At 37.7% G+C, this 15,798-nt stretch overlaps 1 pseudogene; it reads right to left on the bottom strand.

The window, feature by feature from the left end:
- Window positions 1-15,468, bottom strand: part of LOC122064954 — a 46,665-nt pseudogene extending 31,197 nt beyond the window's left edge.
- Window positions 15,469-15,798: the final 330 nt, after the last annotated feature.

Here is a 15,798-nt window from a genome sequence, read left to right as displayed (position 1 = left end):
AAAAAAAAAAAAAAAAAAACAACTCAGACTTTTTCCCAACTAAATGGGGTCGGCTACATGGATCCTTTCCCTCCAAACAGCATTCGAGGTCATAACTATGGTCAAGACTAAACTATGCATGTCTTTCCTAACTACTCCTACGGTCATTTTAGGCCTGCCCCTAGCTCTTTTAGATCCTTCTATTTGAATCCGATCACTCCTTGCTGGTGCATCACAAGGCCTCCGTAGAACATGGCCGTGCCACCTCAAATGACTTTCTCAGAGCTTGTCCTGAATCGATGAAACTCCCAAATCAGCTCTAATACAGTCATTCATTACTTTATCCTTCCTAGTTTTGCCGCAAATCCATGTGATGTAGATCCCTACACAGTCCTGCACCACCGAAGGAGAAAGAAGGAGCAGCTGGCCCCATTGATCTAGGTATTGGACTGGACTAGCCAGCCCCCATATCAGTCTTATCCAAGACCTTCTAGAAGGACTTAAAAGCTTTCTATCAATTTAAGCTATGAGTTGGAATTTTGTCTCATTGTGAGACTTGGGCAGCAAGAAAAAATCTTCAGATTCTAGAAGACTTTTGTTTCCTTTTCCATGTTTGAACTTTGTTTTCCTTTTATGTTTTCTTAGTTTAAAGAAATCAAAATTAGTTAGTTGTCTCTAGAAGTCTCGTCATTCTTCTTGACCAAAGAAGACAAAAAAATCCTTGATGCAGATAAGTCACCTAAAGGGCTTATTTTATTGGATATAAGCCTTGGGCTGGGTTATGTAGGTATTGGGCCTTTGTTCCCATGGGTTTTCTTTCTAATAGGCCACTTTAATAGGCCTAAAATATGAGTAGAAAGTAGGGAAACGAGATATACTAAATTAATTTAGTTAGAGTCCATCTTCTAGTAGTTTCTTTTATGCCTTTGCATCATCTAAAGCAGCATTAAGTGTCTTCCCATTATCAATTTTCTATGTCTTGGGGGCAGACTTCTATGTCGAGGATTTGTTATCTATGTATGGGAAATTCTGAAAAGGGGTTTTTGGAATTCTACGTCTCTTTAATATTATTGTGATGTACTCAAGATTTTCACCTCTATATAATACAAATCCTGACTGCTCTAAAGCCAATCAACGATTTTTCAAGCATACTATCAAAGTATTTTCTTGTGCAACTCAAGAGAGCTTAGGTAAGACTCCTACAATGGGGCACTAGTGGGACTTTAGCTTGCTAAAGTTATCTTACTATCTTTAACATTCACCCATCATCTTCTATCACCATTTGCACTATTACCACCCTCATCCTTCAGACACCAACACAGCATTATTAGAACTGAGCCAATCGAACCCCAAGTTGTCAAGCACCTACCCCTCTTCTCTACCGGTTTTCAATCTTAGCTTGCCTGTAGGTTAGAACCAAATTGGTATCAAAGCCTAACTGAAGATGGAGCTGGAAGTTCGTTACTTAGCTGGTCAGAGGAACCCATGCCAACTTGATTGGTTAGGTTCTTTGGAGGAATATTTTGTCTACCACAACTTGACAAAGATGCAGAAGCTTCAATTTGCTTGCTCCTCATTGGTTGGTCGTGATAGGGAATGGTGGAGAGTCCATAAAAAGAAACTCCAAGTTATAAGGCGTGGGCCTAGGACTTGGGAAGAGATGAAGCACGAGATGAAAAACCCTGAAAGAATTATTATACCACCTGAATGTTCTTGCACAACAACTTGTAGTTAAAACTCTGGTTCCTACTATTTTCTATCTCCAAAGGATGTTACCGCAACCATAGTTATCAAGGTACCAAGGTGACCCAAGGCGTTGGAGGGCTGCTTAAACACTTAGGCGACAAGTTGCCCACCTAGGTGTTGACAAGGTGCTCAAGTATTATTTTTTATTTTCCCTCTTTTCTAACATTATTCGTTGGGTTCTATATCAGCTGCACTCGACCAAAAGTTCAGGCTAATCTGATCCTGATTTGAGAGTTATTGATTTTCTCTTTTAACCCTAGATTTCCTATGTTCTGTGTTGCTTAGTACTGTTGAAGTCAGAACCTGAGTTTGCGATTTATTGGAGCTTTATTGTTTGTTTATTTGGGGCTTATTACATCCATAATCTTCCTTACATTACCATCTCAATATCCTCACCTCTGCTATACTTTATCTGTATTATGCTTATTAACTGTCAACATTCCGCCCCATACTTCAGAGCTGGTCTTACAACTATCCTATAAAATTTTCCTTTAAGCTTTATAGGAATATGTTGGTCACACAACACTCTGGACGTACCTCTCCACTTCATCCATTCCAATTTAATTCTCAGAGAAACATCATCCTTTATATCACCTTCTTTATTTATGCTTGACCCCAGATATCTAAAATAATCACTCTGTGGTATCTCTCTCTCCTCAAGCTTCACCATTTTGTTATCTGTCTTAGTATAACTAAAGTTACACACTATATACTTCATCTTCGTTCTACTTATCTTAAAACCTCTCGATTCCAAGATTGATCTCCATACCTCCAACTTAGCATTAATAGATTTTGAAGCAAGTAAATAAACTAACCCCCTTTTTTTTATAATAATGAGTTATCTTTGTCATATCACTAATCACAAATATGGGCCATATGGCTATAGCAAGGATTACAGATTATTACTACTGAAACAAAGTACAGGCTTCATACCCTTTCAAGGCTGAGTACACGTGTCTGAGCTCGTTCTACTTCATCCATTAGAAGATTCACTTCTGATTGCTTTGCTCCTCTTTCCTCCTCTGAAATGGATAGATGAAAGTGAGTTGTTGCAAAAGTTGTTTCCAGAGGTGGCTCGATATTCTTCCAGAGAATGTACAAAGCATGCAGGCCAATATCAGCATTTCAGGAGAGCAAAAAAACAATGCTATGGGTTCAAAAATCAATATAATACTAATATCTGGAATTAATAGTTTACCTGACTGAGCACGAACTTCAAACACTCTGTGCAAGTTCATGTAATTTCTGCATATTTGCAACACTATCTTTAGCTTGCCATAATTGATCCTGCAACAACTGCTCCCTTCCTCCACAGGACCAATACACATATTAATAAGAGTTTAGGTAATACGCAAAAGATTCCATTGGAATAAGAAAAATAAAAAGACAAATAAATTATGAAATAAAGAAACTAAAGTCCCATCTGTTAATTTCCTAAGCCCAGACAAGATGAAGGCATGAGAGTTCAATTTCTAACTTCAAATGACATCAAAGCAAAAGATACCTTTCTTTTAGAACCTCAAGGGTTTTCTGGTTCTCTTCAGCCAAGCTCCGTTGCTTGATCTCCACAAAATCCTTCACTCTTTCTTCCATCTAAACTCATATCAAAATCGATGCATGAGGAATGGAGAATGATTTCAAGGGAACATGTGTATGCACAATCTATTAAAACTATATTGCAGATGATGCATGCATAACAAAGAATAGAAATTGAGTGTGCTGCAGTCTCATAGTTATGTGAATTTCTGCAAGCATAAAAGAGAGTAAAAATCTATATTGCTGCAATCACATAATTATCTGAACTTCAAAACAAAACACTATACACAACAAAGCACTACAACAATGTCCTTGGTAAAATTTTATGGCAGCAGCCCTCAAAGGCAGAGAAAGCCTATTAAAGTACTAGTGTGTTTCTTTGAGTTATCATTATGTGTTGTTAACATGACTATATCTTTAACTAACAGATACATCCATCCACAGAAAATTGGGCACTTCACCATTTCATACACAACATTCAGATACATGCCAACAATTGTTATTGAAATAAAACTCGCTTCAGAAAATACCTCTTATTCCGTTTGATAACGTTTCAAGAAACGTGATTCTGCCGTTTCTGTTTCTGTTTCCAGAAACAGCAGAAACGGAGCAAAAAGCGTTTGATAAAACTGTTTCGTTTCACTTATTTTTAGAAATAGAAATAGAAATTTTTACTTATTTATGGTTCAAGAAACGACCCAGGCGAAACAAGTTGTTGTTTCGCCGTTTCTGGAAACGACTTGTGGCAATTCTTTCACTGGTTACCATCGACTTCTAAAAACATGACTTATCAAACACCTTCAATTCCGTTTTTGTTTCTAGAAACGGAAATTTATGTTTCTGCCGTTTCTTGAAACAGAAACGGTAGACACTTTATCAGACGGGCCCTAAAGGCACCACACCATCCTCAGATGAGGCAAACGAAAGAAAATACATGGACCAACAGGACACAACATAAATTAAGTTTTCCATTCCTTGGAGCGAAGGTAGTACGGGGAAAATCTGATACGGTGGCTCCGTCCAATATAGATGGTGTGACCATTAGATTCTTCATATGGAATTTCCTCTGAATCGTCAACATGTTGAATCACCTCAGTATCCTTCAATTCCGTCTCTTCCACTAGAGTGAGATCAATTGAAGAAGCTGCATGCCAATCCGAGAAATGAAGAAATGGAATACCTTCCTCAGAATCCGTCTCAATATCAGGATTCGAAAAAGCTAGAGACTCCGAAAGGTCCTCTGAAGAAGCTACTGATGAATTATCAATCTTGGAATTTAAGTTACACTCATGGACTCTAGAGACAGACTTCTTTTGCTTCATCTTCTTTTTCCTTTTCATCTTCTTCTTTTGCTTCATCTTTTTGAAAGAGGATCGAACAAGGGAGGTAAGAAAATTGTCCACAAAATTCAGCTTAATAGGACTATCTTTTGTAGCGTTATCTTCCTCACCTAACAAATCATCCTTATCCCTCTCCTTCACACCTAACAAATCACTTTCATGAGTGTTGACTAAATTTTCCACATCATCGACCAAAGAAGGGGGAGAAATGACTCCAATAGTTGTATTAGCTATGAATTCCTCACAAGCAACCTTATCAAGACCCATCTCATTTTCTTCCAGAGCACATGGGTGGACATCAATGTCATAATTCACATCACCATCAAAAGAGTACCTATCTCTATCACTAATATCATCAATATAATCTTCTCCCAATAAAGCAAAAGTGTTGACAGTACAGGTAACAGAAGAGGACAAAGTCTCCTTTGCCTTATGACAAACTTTGAAATTCAAATACAAACCCAAACCCCAGCCACGCTGGCATCCCTCGCCTGCAACAACCTCCAAGGAGTTCTGGCCACCTCCATCTCCTGTAGCTTCCTTCTCTCGCTCACCACCATTTATGGTGGCAGCCAGGATGTCTCCTCCAACACGAATTTTCTTCGTCCATTCCTTACGAACAGTGGCGATAACATCAGCATTCATCGATTTTAGACTGCATTGCCTATTTGAGTGGCCGAAAATCTTGCAAGTATCACAGCGAAGGGGCGGCCATTCATAGAAAACTTGTTGGTTAAAGCAAACATCATTTTCAGGGCAGATTTTGATATGGTTAAGAGGCACAGCTGCTGCCGAGAGTTCCACACAAATTCTAGCAAATGAGACTCTCTCTCGATTTGGTTCTACGATCAGTAAACAAAGGCTTGCCAATGGCGCTACCGATACCGCTTAAAGCTTCCGCAGGCTAGAAATGGAAAGGCAAGCCCGGCAAACGGATCCACATCGGGATGGAGGTTAATTCGATTTTCTTCATAGGCATAGATGGATTCCAAACTCTTAAGACTAGAGGGGAGCGCTGAAGAACCCAAGGACCTCCTTCAAGAATAGAGGACATGTCCTCCTCATTGCTGAAACGGAATATGTATAACCCATTGTCTAAAAGAACAACTTCCACATGGCCAGTCAACTTCCACAAACGAGTAACAACAGATTTGACCACCAAGAAGGCAGGCTTGCTACTAATAAAGTGACCCACACAGGTCCTTGGCCATTGTTATAACCCATTGTTACAAAGATCTTTATATTTTTTTCCCTTGCTTTTCCTACAATCATTTTGGCTTCATTTTTAGCAAATTTATACATTTTTAGATCTTTTACATCCTTAGTCCTTGGCCATGACTTAAAACTAGCTTTCTTATCCTTAATGGCTACCTGAACTTCTTCATCCCACCACCAAGTCTCCTTAGAGGAATGATGCTTTCCTTTTGATTCACCCAGGAGATCTTTAGAAACCTTCTTAATACAAGCAGCCATCTCATTCCACATCGTATTAGTGTCTCCATCAAAGTCACACTTTTCTTGGTTAACCAACTTATCTGTAAATGATTTCAACTCCATCAACTTACCCTAGGGCAAAAAGGCGCTCACCATTCTTATGAATCGACGTAATGAGACACATGTCCATGACCACTAATCTATGTTGTGTGGTTAGGCTCTCCTCCAGTATGACCTTACAATCCTTACATAACAACTTATAGAACCTTCTCATTACAAAGAAATATATTTGGCTACAATGATGCCCACTCTTGAAGGTAACTAAATGCTCCTTTGTCTTTTTAAAGTATCACAATCGATAGATGATAAGCCACAGAAAAATCTAAAATTGAAGTCCCCTCCTCATTCCTCTCTCCAAAACCATATCCCCCATGTACACCTTCTTAGCCTCTATGATCTCTCCAACATGATCAACCCCTATAATAGTCTTTTCTCCTTGACTAAAACCTTGCACTAATCCATCTAATAGTTCCCAAAATTGTGACTCACTACTTTCATCCAATTAGCCTCTGTATAAGTGCTAATCATATTGACAACCTCTTTCTCCAACACAAGCTTGATGGATATGATCCTATCACCAAATCTTTTAATATCCACCACATCATTCTTTAAATATTTATCCATTGCTATGCCCATCCCCCTTCTATTACTTTTATCCCCAGTATACCAATGCTTAAATTCATCCAACTCCTTAGCTTTTTTACCCTTCCATCTAGTCCCTTGAATACAAGTTATGTTAATCCTTCATTCCTCATAAGTCATAACATCTATCAATTCTAGACTCTTACCCATTAAAGATCATATGTTCCAAGATGCTAATCTAACCTTATGCTTTTGGACTAGCTTCTTACCCACTCTTCCAGGGTGCGAGAAACCTTGCCTGCTTGTCACTACATCCAGGGACCAATACGGTGTATTGCTTATAGGGACACCCTCGTTAAATTTAGGTAAAGTTTTTTTGGTGCCAGTTTCCAACCTGATGCACCAACCCTCCTCACTTTATCCGGGCTTCGGACAGGCAACAAAGCCACTAGCGGAGTTAGATTAGAGATTTGAATAATGGAACGAAATTTGGGGTTTACCTCCGGATCCCATGGAGTTGCCGGCAACCAGAATGGTCAATCTCTTCTCCTTATGTTCCTCCCTCAGTTCTTCTTCTTCTTCCTTTGTTTATTCATCTTCTTTTCTTCTTCCCCTTTTCTGTTCTGGAAGTTACTTGCAGCAACCCATAAATTGGATCGATCGCCTTCAATTCAATTTTTTTCCCTCAAGATTTTGAGCGTAGGTTGCCCTCCATAGGTGATCCAAGCCCTATTGTCTTAGCTCCAAAGTCATCTTCATCTCTGAGTTCCAACATCAGTTTCATACCTGGTTTTCCTTTTGCCACCAGCTTCTAATTTCAGAATTTTTTCCCGAAGCTAATACTTTCTTTCTGGAATTTCTATCAGTACTTCCTAAGAGGTCCAGGGATTAGAAACCAATCTAGAATTCCATTGAGTTTGGCTGTGTAGGGAGGATGTACTATTGAACTGTTGAGGGACTGGTTTATTGTACTCTTTCTTTAACGTAAGGTTGAAGAAGACTTCTTAATTATAAGACCAAGTTTGTATTGATTTCAAAAAGGGCCCTTGCTGTTTTAAGTTATTTCTGCCTTTTGTCCTTTCATTCTAAATTCCAGACGATAAGTCCCTTCCCTTCAGAAGTACTATCGAACTGTTGAGGGACTGGTTTATCGTACTCTTTATTTAACGTAAGGTTGAAGAAGATAAATACAGATGAGTCCCTTCTCTTCAGATTTATTAACCATTATATCCCATACTGTTACTATACTCTTAAGGGACTGGCTCATCTTGAAAATTACAGAATTGCCATTAGTATCTTCAATTTTTTAACAGTTTATTATCCCCCCCCCCTTTGATAGATCAACCCATTCTTATTTCGTTTTTCTATTTTAAAAACCTTATTCTGTATCCTCTAATATACCTTAGTTTGAATATCCTACAATTATCGTCAATTAATCCTGCCAAAAGAAAACCCTTAACCCTTTCCCACGACCTCCCAGTAGGATGGACCCAGATCTTCAACACCTTAAGCACTCTCTTAATAAATAGTGTGCATTCAGACCCAAGCAGCAACACATCAAAGTGAAAAGTCAACCTAGTTGTTCCCAATATTGTTTTCCACTTCAAAAGATTACGCTTTTTTTGGTCTATTCATTGAAGCTGGTTTTTAAATCTTGAAACCCTTTCGTACAACCTGTTGCCAAAAATGCCAAATTGAAATACGTAAAGGCTCCAACAACGCTAACATTTGTCTATTTACATTGAAATTATCTCCAGATGGAACCTTGTGCACATAAAATTGACCTTAGATAGTTAAATGAATTCTTTTAAGATAGTTCATAACCTGTGTGCTTCTGTAGTTCTAAATTATGCAATATTCATGCTCAGTGCTTACTTCAATATTCACTGATTTTAGTCAAACACTTTTAGCTCTGTTTCAAGATTGGAAAGTTCAGTTGTCTCAAACAGGTTGACCCGTGAACCAGCAACCAGCATCAAATCCCAAAACTCCAAAGAAAATCAAGAGAGCACATATAACACAATAACAAGTCACGACAAAACCAACCACATTTTAACCCACTTAGGATATGAGTCGTGCAACACAAGAAGAAGAACAAGAACTTGATATAGCAAAGGTAACCTGTTGTTCTAACTGGCGGTTGCGCTCTTCAAGTCGTCTTATTGTTGCTTGTTGATTCTTTAAATGAGTAGCTTCAGTCCTGAACTCCTCAAGTTCGACTTTCATCTTTCGATTCTCAGATTCCAGTTCAGACAATTTTGAATCTTACTCCTACATTGAAGACAAGAAGAAGAAAATGAGAAAGATAACAACTGATGCGAAAATAAATTGGGAAACACCAATTGGACATAGTTAGGAGCAGTTAAAAGTACAGAAACGGTTTCAGACCCAATCAGAAATTCACTTAAGGGTGGTGATAGTTAAATGTTATCTAGTAAGTAGAATCTGCTTTGTTCCACTTTCTTAGTGCTGATAACTTTACATGGAATACCCTCTCCGCTTTGACGTGGATATCTCTTGTTCAATTAAATCCATCCCAAACACAGTTAATTGGTTATTTTTCACTGAAGAAAACAACAAAAATGCAATCTTTGGAAAGATCCAAAGCGAAAAGGGGACCAATAAAAAATTTAATAAAGGCTTTAATCCTAGTCTCCTAGATAATATTCTTAAAGTATTTAATGGTATTGTCTATACCACATCATGTAAGCACCCATACTCATGGTTTAAAGTATCTCCAATACCGATACAATACATGGAATTTTTAAAATCCTTTTGTATCGATATATATCTCACGATACATACCGATATGCACCAATACACTATCAATACGTACTGATACTCTATGAAAAAAATAAAATCGAGGTGAAATATACGTTTCGGTATGTATCGGTAAGTATCGGTGAGTATTTGTATGTATCGATCAGTACGTATCGATGAGTATCAATACGTATCGGTGAGTATCGGTATGTATCGATCAGTACATATTGATGAGTATCGGTATATACCGATACAGTGCGCTATGGTCATATAATGGTCAAGATGGGTATTTTTTCAGAAAACACGATTTTTTGAGGGGTTTTTGTTCCAAAGTTGCTGCCAACCATATTTCTCTCTAATTAAAGTGGAAATCAAGGTTGGGAACAAAGATTTTACATTTATGGGACAACTACAAACATTGAATTCTTAGTGCGATACTCTCAATTTAGTGTTTATGTATAATACATGTTATCAATAGCTTTTTTTAACAATTTTTTTATGCAAAAGTGTTTAAAAAGGTGTTTCATATCCATTTATGTGCATATCTTTAGCATATCTTAGCGTATCTCCGATACGATAAGATACGATACCCTTCGATAAGTATCTTAATCTTGGTCGACAATACGGCGACTGATATCGATACTGATACTTTAATCCTTGTGGCCATACTACTGATTCTCTGATACTGTTCAGAAGTAAAGAAAATTTTGCTTTCCCGCCAGTAACTTTAGAACCAGTCCAAGCTGACGGAATTGTACCACCCAAAAGTGGTAAGATTTAAGAGAAACTTTAGATTTTGAAATCCACCTGTCTAATAAGGGCCAAACTCCAATCAAGTTTTACCCTCTAGGGCAATGATTATTCACGTCAAATCCTAGCCCAATCTAATGGCTAGATGTTTCCCCAAAGAATTCTTCAAAGAAAGGAATAAAACAAACTCAGCCTTGTCCCAACTTAGTGGGGCCAGCCACATGGATCTATGCAAATTAAAGTAGGGAAAACTTAGGTCCAAACAGAAAAAGGGGATTGAAGAGATGCAGAAATGAGGGAAGGGAAATTAGATGAGAAAATAAACATGAAAAATGAAAGATTAAAGCAGAGGAATGAGGCACAACCCAGCAAGTCAGGACTCAGCTAAATGGGTTCGGCTAAATAAATCCTTGCTCTCCAATAGGCTCTATCAGAGGTCTTCAAAACAAATGAATAATAATATAAAACAGGGTTATCACAGGCTATTATATGTTGAGGAAACATAAGCTCAGGTTCAACTCAGTAAACCCTTCTTGTTCAACAATGAAATAACCTCAGATTCTCAACAGAATATCAGTATTTTTAATGCAGAACCAGGGTTTAAGAAAACCCTATTCGGTTCGCTAAATGGCCCACCCAAATAGAAGTATCCAATAATCAAAGATAGTGGCAGTATTGTAAAAAAACAGAAGTAATAAAAGAGTGGCAGATTTGTAAATATCCAGATTATTAATGAGCTGTTTGGAAGAGGGGACTTAATAGGAATTAATAGTTACTTGATGGGGTTAAAATAGGAATAAGCATATGGGGGAAATTAAAACAAAGAGAAGGGTAAAATAGGAAGTCAGAATAAAAGGAGTTAAACACCCTAAACTCACGATGGGGTTGTTTTCTTCCTTGAACCAAAGCAAGGGCGGTAGAGTTGGGAGAACTCTATCACGTCAAGCTCAAATCAACTTCAGATTTCAGTCGATCAATCTCCTCTTCTAGAAGCATGAACACCAAAAGGAGTCTACCCCAAAGATGAAGCAACAGTCGGGAACCTGCGACCTGAAACTACTCTGGGCGGTGACCTGCAAAACCAGATCTGAACCTGAGTTTGATCTCTCAGATCAGAACCATTCTTGGAAGTAATACTCCAGGGTTTTGGTCACCTATAGGTAGGGAGCCCTCGACCAAGGTCTTAGTCCAAGCAGCTCAGGGGTGAGGGAGATCGACCCCCTTGTTTGGCGCTGCAACTACCGCCCAGAAACAGAGAAAGGGAATACAAACCAGAAAAGGAAGATAAGAAGAAGAAGAAGAACAACAGAGGAAGATGAAGAATATAAGGAAGAAGAAGAAGAAGAAGAAGAAGCAGGGGGTCACACACAACCACAGTCATCAGCCATTAAACCAGCCGTTCAAATTATTTCATTCCAAAAACTGAAAACTCCATAATCATTTACAGCAATTTGAAGAACAAATCCTCACATAAAATTGGAAAGCAATTAAAAGTTGGAAACTAATCTAAAATGGAAACAAACTAATTGCAAAGGAAATCCTATGTATTTGCTTCTAAAATAGAAAAAAATCAAATATACTAATTTGCTTTCCTAAATATCAACTATCAACCCTGGCCAGACCAGAATTTTGGTTTGGGTTGGTTTTGTCTTGGCTTAGGCCCCCATAATGGGTCAGTCCGGTCCTGCCAAGCCAAGGCATCTACATCATTTTTTTTTTTTTAAATAAAAAATCACAGGAACAGAATAAGGTGATTTAATTGATCTCGCAGGAAAGACACTTGTAGGAACACAATAGAAAATTTGAAGAACGTACAACTTAAAGGGTGTCACCCCAACCCTAGGCTAGTATCTCACTAATCACTAACCACCCCAGCAGCTCACCATGAACAACATCTCACAGCAGTCCTGTCTCTCACAGAAGATAGGTATAAACCAAATGCCATTCAAATTCTGATTTCAAATGCTTAAAGGCAGGTCTTTTTTATAGAGAGGCTAGGAGGGTTCTAGACCTTCATTGAGGCTTCCTCCTAGACTTAATGGCCTGTACATTTCCAAGGACTTACATTGAGACTTTTCAAGATATTTAATGAACTACACATTTTCAAAGTGTTTCACAAGTCACAACTAATGGAACTAACCTATTGATATCCCCAAGACTTCACAACTTCAGAGAACTAGATACAACAAACTAGTTAAATTTGTAACTTATCATTTTTCAAAATAGGCCCATTACAATAGAAATTAGAAAACATAAAAATCCCCAGCCCATAACGCATATAACCCATTGGGCATTCTAAATTAAGCCTAACTTGACCCCACAAAGTGAACCAAGCCCAAAAATGGCCCAGCTTCTCTTCTTGCTGAAATCATGCGTCACTTAAGGTGATCCAAATCTATGTAAATGAGCTAGGAATGTGGGTGGCCACATAGTTGAGTTTACTATGCTCTGAGCCTCTGAATTGCTAAATGGAGTATTCTCCCCACAAGTATACTGATTTTACAAAACTCTGCCACTGGTTTTAATTTTTTGTACATGGCATTTGGTTCTACTTTTTTGTACATTGCATTATGTTCATGTTTCTGAAACTTTAACAATTGCTGCCATGAGTGATTTATTCCGGTATAGAATCAACTAATTTAATTGTATCTTCTTGTAACATTCCAGTTTCTGTTATTAAAATAATATTTAGTTTAACATGCAAGTGGTTTGCGGCAGATTAGGACCCTGAAGAGAAATCAGTTTGAAGGCTTTTAAAACCCTAATTGAGTAGAAATTATAAATTTTAGAAATTAGTTGCTCAGATATATTCCATAAATCCCTAAAATTTCAAAATGCTTTGGCCGCTTTTTGGCAAACAAATTCCAAACATTAAAGCTTTCCTTGGGGTGGAAATATTGCCACAGTATGATTGGACCAACTTGGAGACCTACTTACTTCCACTAAACAGTTTGAGCTAAAATTTGTTCTTTAAGGCCATCATAAAAGTACTACGACAACATAAAGTTTTAGGCCAAACATTTGATTTACCTTTGATGTAGTCGATTTTTATTGATCAGCATGCATAATGATGAGATTCTAAAGTCAAGATGACTTCGATAACTTGAAGGGTCAAATCCTATTAGTCTTCAGTGTATTCTTAAAATAAGTAAAAATTTAATTATTGATGAAAGGAACATTAGTTTTTAGTATATCATAATTAAATTATTCCTCTCTGAGTCTATTTTATCTCTCTACCAAAAAAAAAATATCTACTTTATCTCCTGAAAGTTTGATGCAGTCCCAAATTGGAGTCTTAAAGTTGTTTAACTGGAGTCCACTCAGTTCTTGATTTTCTGGTTTGTTTAATATTAGAAGTTACAAAATTAACAGATATATTGACCATTTATTTTACTAGGCTTTGGATTTCTTGACTAATACTACAATAGTGACTTGAGCTGATTTTCAAAATTTTGAACTTTCTTGTAAAAAATTTCACTATTGTTTTGAGAACAAATGATAAATTAAACTATAATAACCATTTAATATGTATATAAAAGTAAAATTAAAACACACATGCAACATTCAGGAATAGGCAAGAAGATGTCTTAAAGTAAAGATGTGTCGAATCCAAACTGAACACTATAATTAATGTGACTTTATGAAGAGAAACTAATGAGGATTTATGAAAAAGAAACTCAACCTAATTCGAGAAAATCTAATTGCAACAACCTTGCACTTACAGCAATTGAAGCAAGAGCTGGATAAGGATCTGGAGCCTCATAAAGCTTCTGGTAGATGCTAAGGAATGCATTCTCTCCAAATTTTGCTCTCTTTGTAAGATTATCCACTTCTTCCTGATAAGCCTTAAGTAAGGAATGAAATGAACTCAACTTTTCTTCAGTCGAAGCTTTCTTGAACTCTGTTGACAGGACATTTATTTTCAGAAGGAAAGTTTAAATGATCATTAAATTATAAGGAAAGATTAAAAATGATCATTATGTTACAACTTGATTAATCTATTAAAAGCAATGAATGCAAATCTTTCAAAGACAAGATCAAATTGTTGGCAACTGAGGTAAATTCCATCTAACCAACAGGAAGCCAGTTTGATATGCCTTAAGCCAATGATATTATGATAATAACCCAGAAATTATTGAATGGAAAAAAACAAAAAAATAGAATCCTGTTGATCAAAAGGGTATGGTATAAAATACCTTGAGTACTCTCTGCAAGCTTACGCCTGTTTTTCTGACTGTTTTCCTGATTTTCCGCAATCCGAAGCCCTTGCTCGTCCAACAGACTCCTTTCCTTCTCCAGATCAAATTCTGTGGCAACAAATAGGTGAGACTGATTAAGCACAAAAACCAGATTTTCCTTTCGCAAAAAGGGATAAAAATTCCCTCACCTTTAAAAGACACTTAAATTACCAGGTAAATTACCAGGTTATGTACATCTAAGTCACTTCTTGCAAGTTGCCACGCGATAAGGAATGTAAAGGACAATAAAACATGCTCAAAGACATGACAAAACCAGATGAATATAAATATCAATCCAATGCAATAAGCAGTTAGGAACTACACATAAGCTCATCATAGTAGCACATAGGGTAATGTGAACCCGGGGCCCAAACCCTAAGGGGTCACTATGGGCTCATCCAAGCTATAAAGATCCAATTACAAAGGGATAGTGGCAATTTTGTAATTATTCTGAAGTTTGGGAATCCTTTTGAAGGGAAACAGATGTTGGGATGGAAACGTAGTTAAAATTGAAGGAATAGGGCTAATCTGGAATCACATATTAAGAGTGGGGACAAAACATAAAGAATTCAAAATTTAGAGGGTTCAAATATAACAATTAAGAAGAAGAATGCTCTTTTTCCTCACTTCTTCACGATAGAAGCAAGAAGTCAGTGGCAAACTAGTTCCCTAAGCCATGCTATAACTTTCTACAGCTAAACCAATTAAAAATAGAACTTCAAATGAAGTGCAAAGAAAATACAAGCATCCTCGACATTTGACGATATTAGACATATAACACATTTGAAGTAAAACTTCACCTTTCCTCTTCTTCCCTGAGATGACCTTAACTTTGCCATGCCCCTCCTCCCTTCTGGCGGTTGGTTCCACCGGAACCCTTCAACCCTCTCCTCCTCCTTACCATCATTCACCATCCCCCTCTCCTGATAGCCCTGCGAGACCTCCACCCAACCTATCTCGTCCTCCAGTTCCTCTCCTCCTCCCTGCCATCCTCCATCTTACCTTGCCCCCTCCCCTTCCACTACCAAGCCTTGGATCTCCATTGCCCATCCCTCACCTCTCCCCTCCAGAGAAGGCCATTCCCTTGTCTATTCCTCCCTCCATTATTGATGACAAGAAAGTGGGCTTTTGTCCCTCCAGTCTCCCTGATCTAGAAATTGTAAAATGGAAACACTGTGTTATACTTATCAGGCACTTCATAGGAAGTAGACCCCCTTCAACATCGTAAAAGCTTCTCTCACCAAGCAATGGCAACTCCTCAGAATGATGTCCACTTTTTTGCTAGACAATGGCATCTTCTTATTCAACTTCTCCAAGAATTAGACAAGCTCTCTACTCTCGACGGCGGCCCCTGGCATGTTGGTAACAAACCT

The sequence above is a fragment of the Macadamia integrifolia genome, unplaced genomic scaffold, assembly GCF_013358625.1.
Source record: "Macadamia integrifolia cultivar HAES 741 unplaced genomic scaffold, SCU_Mint_v3 scaffold1835, whole genome shotgun sequence".
Taxonomy (NCBI): Eukaryota; Viridiplantae; Streptophyta; class Magnoliopsida; order Proteales; family Proteaceae; genus Macadamia; species Macadamia integrifolia.
The sequence above is the reverse complement of the archived record's forward strand: the minus strand, read 5'-3'. Positions and strand labels throughout refer to the sequence as shown.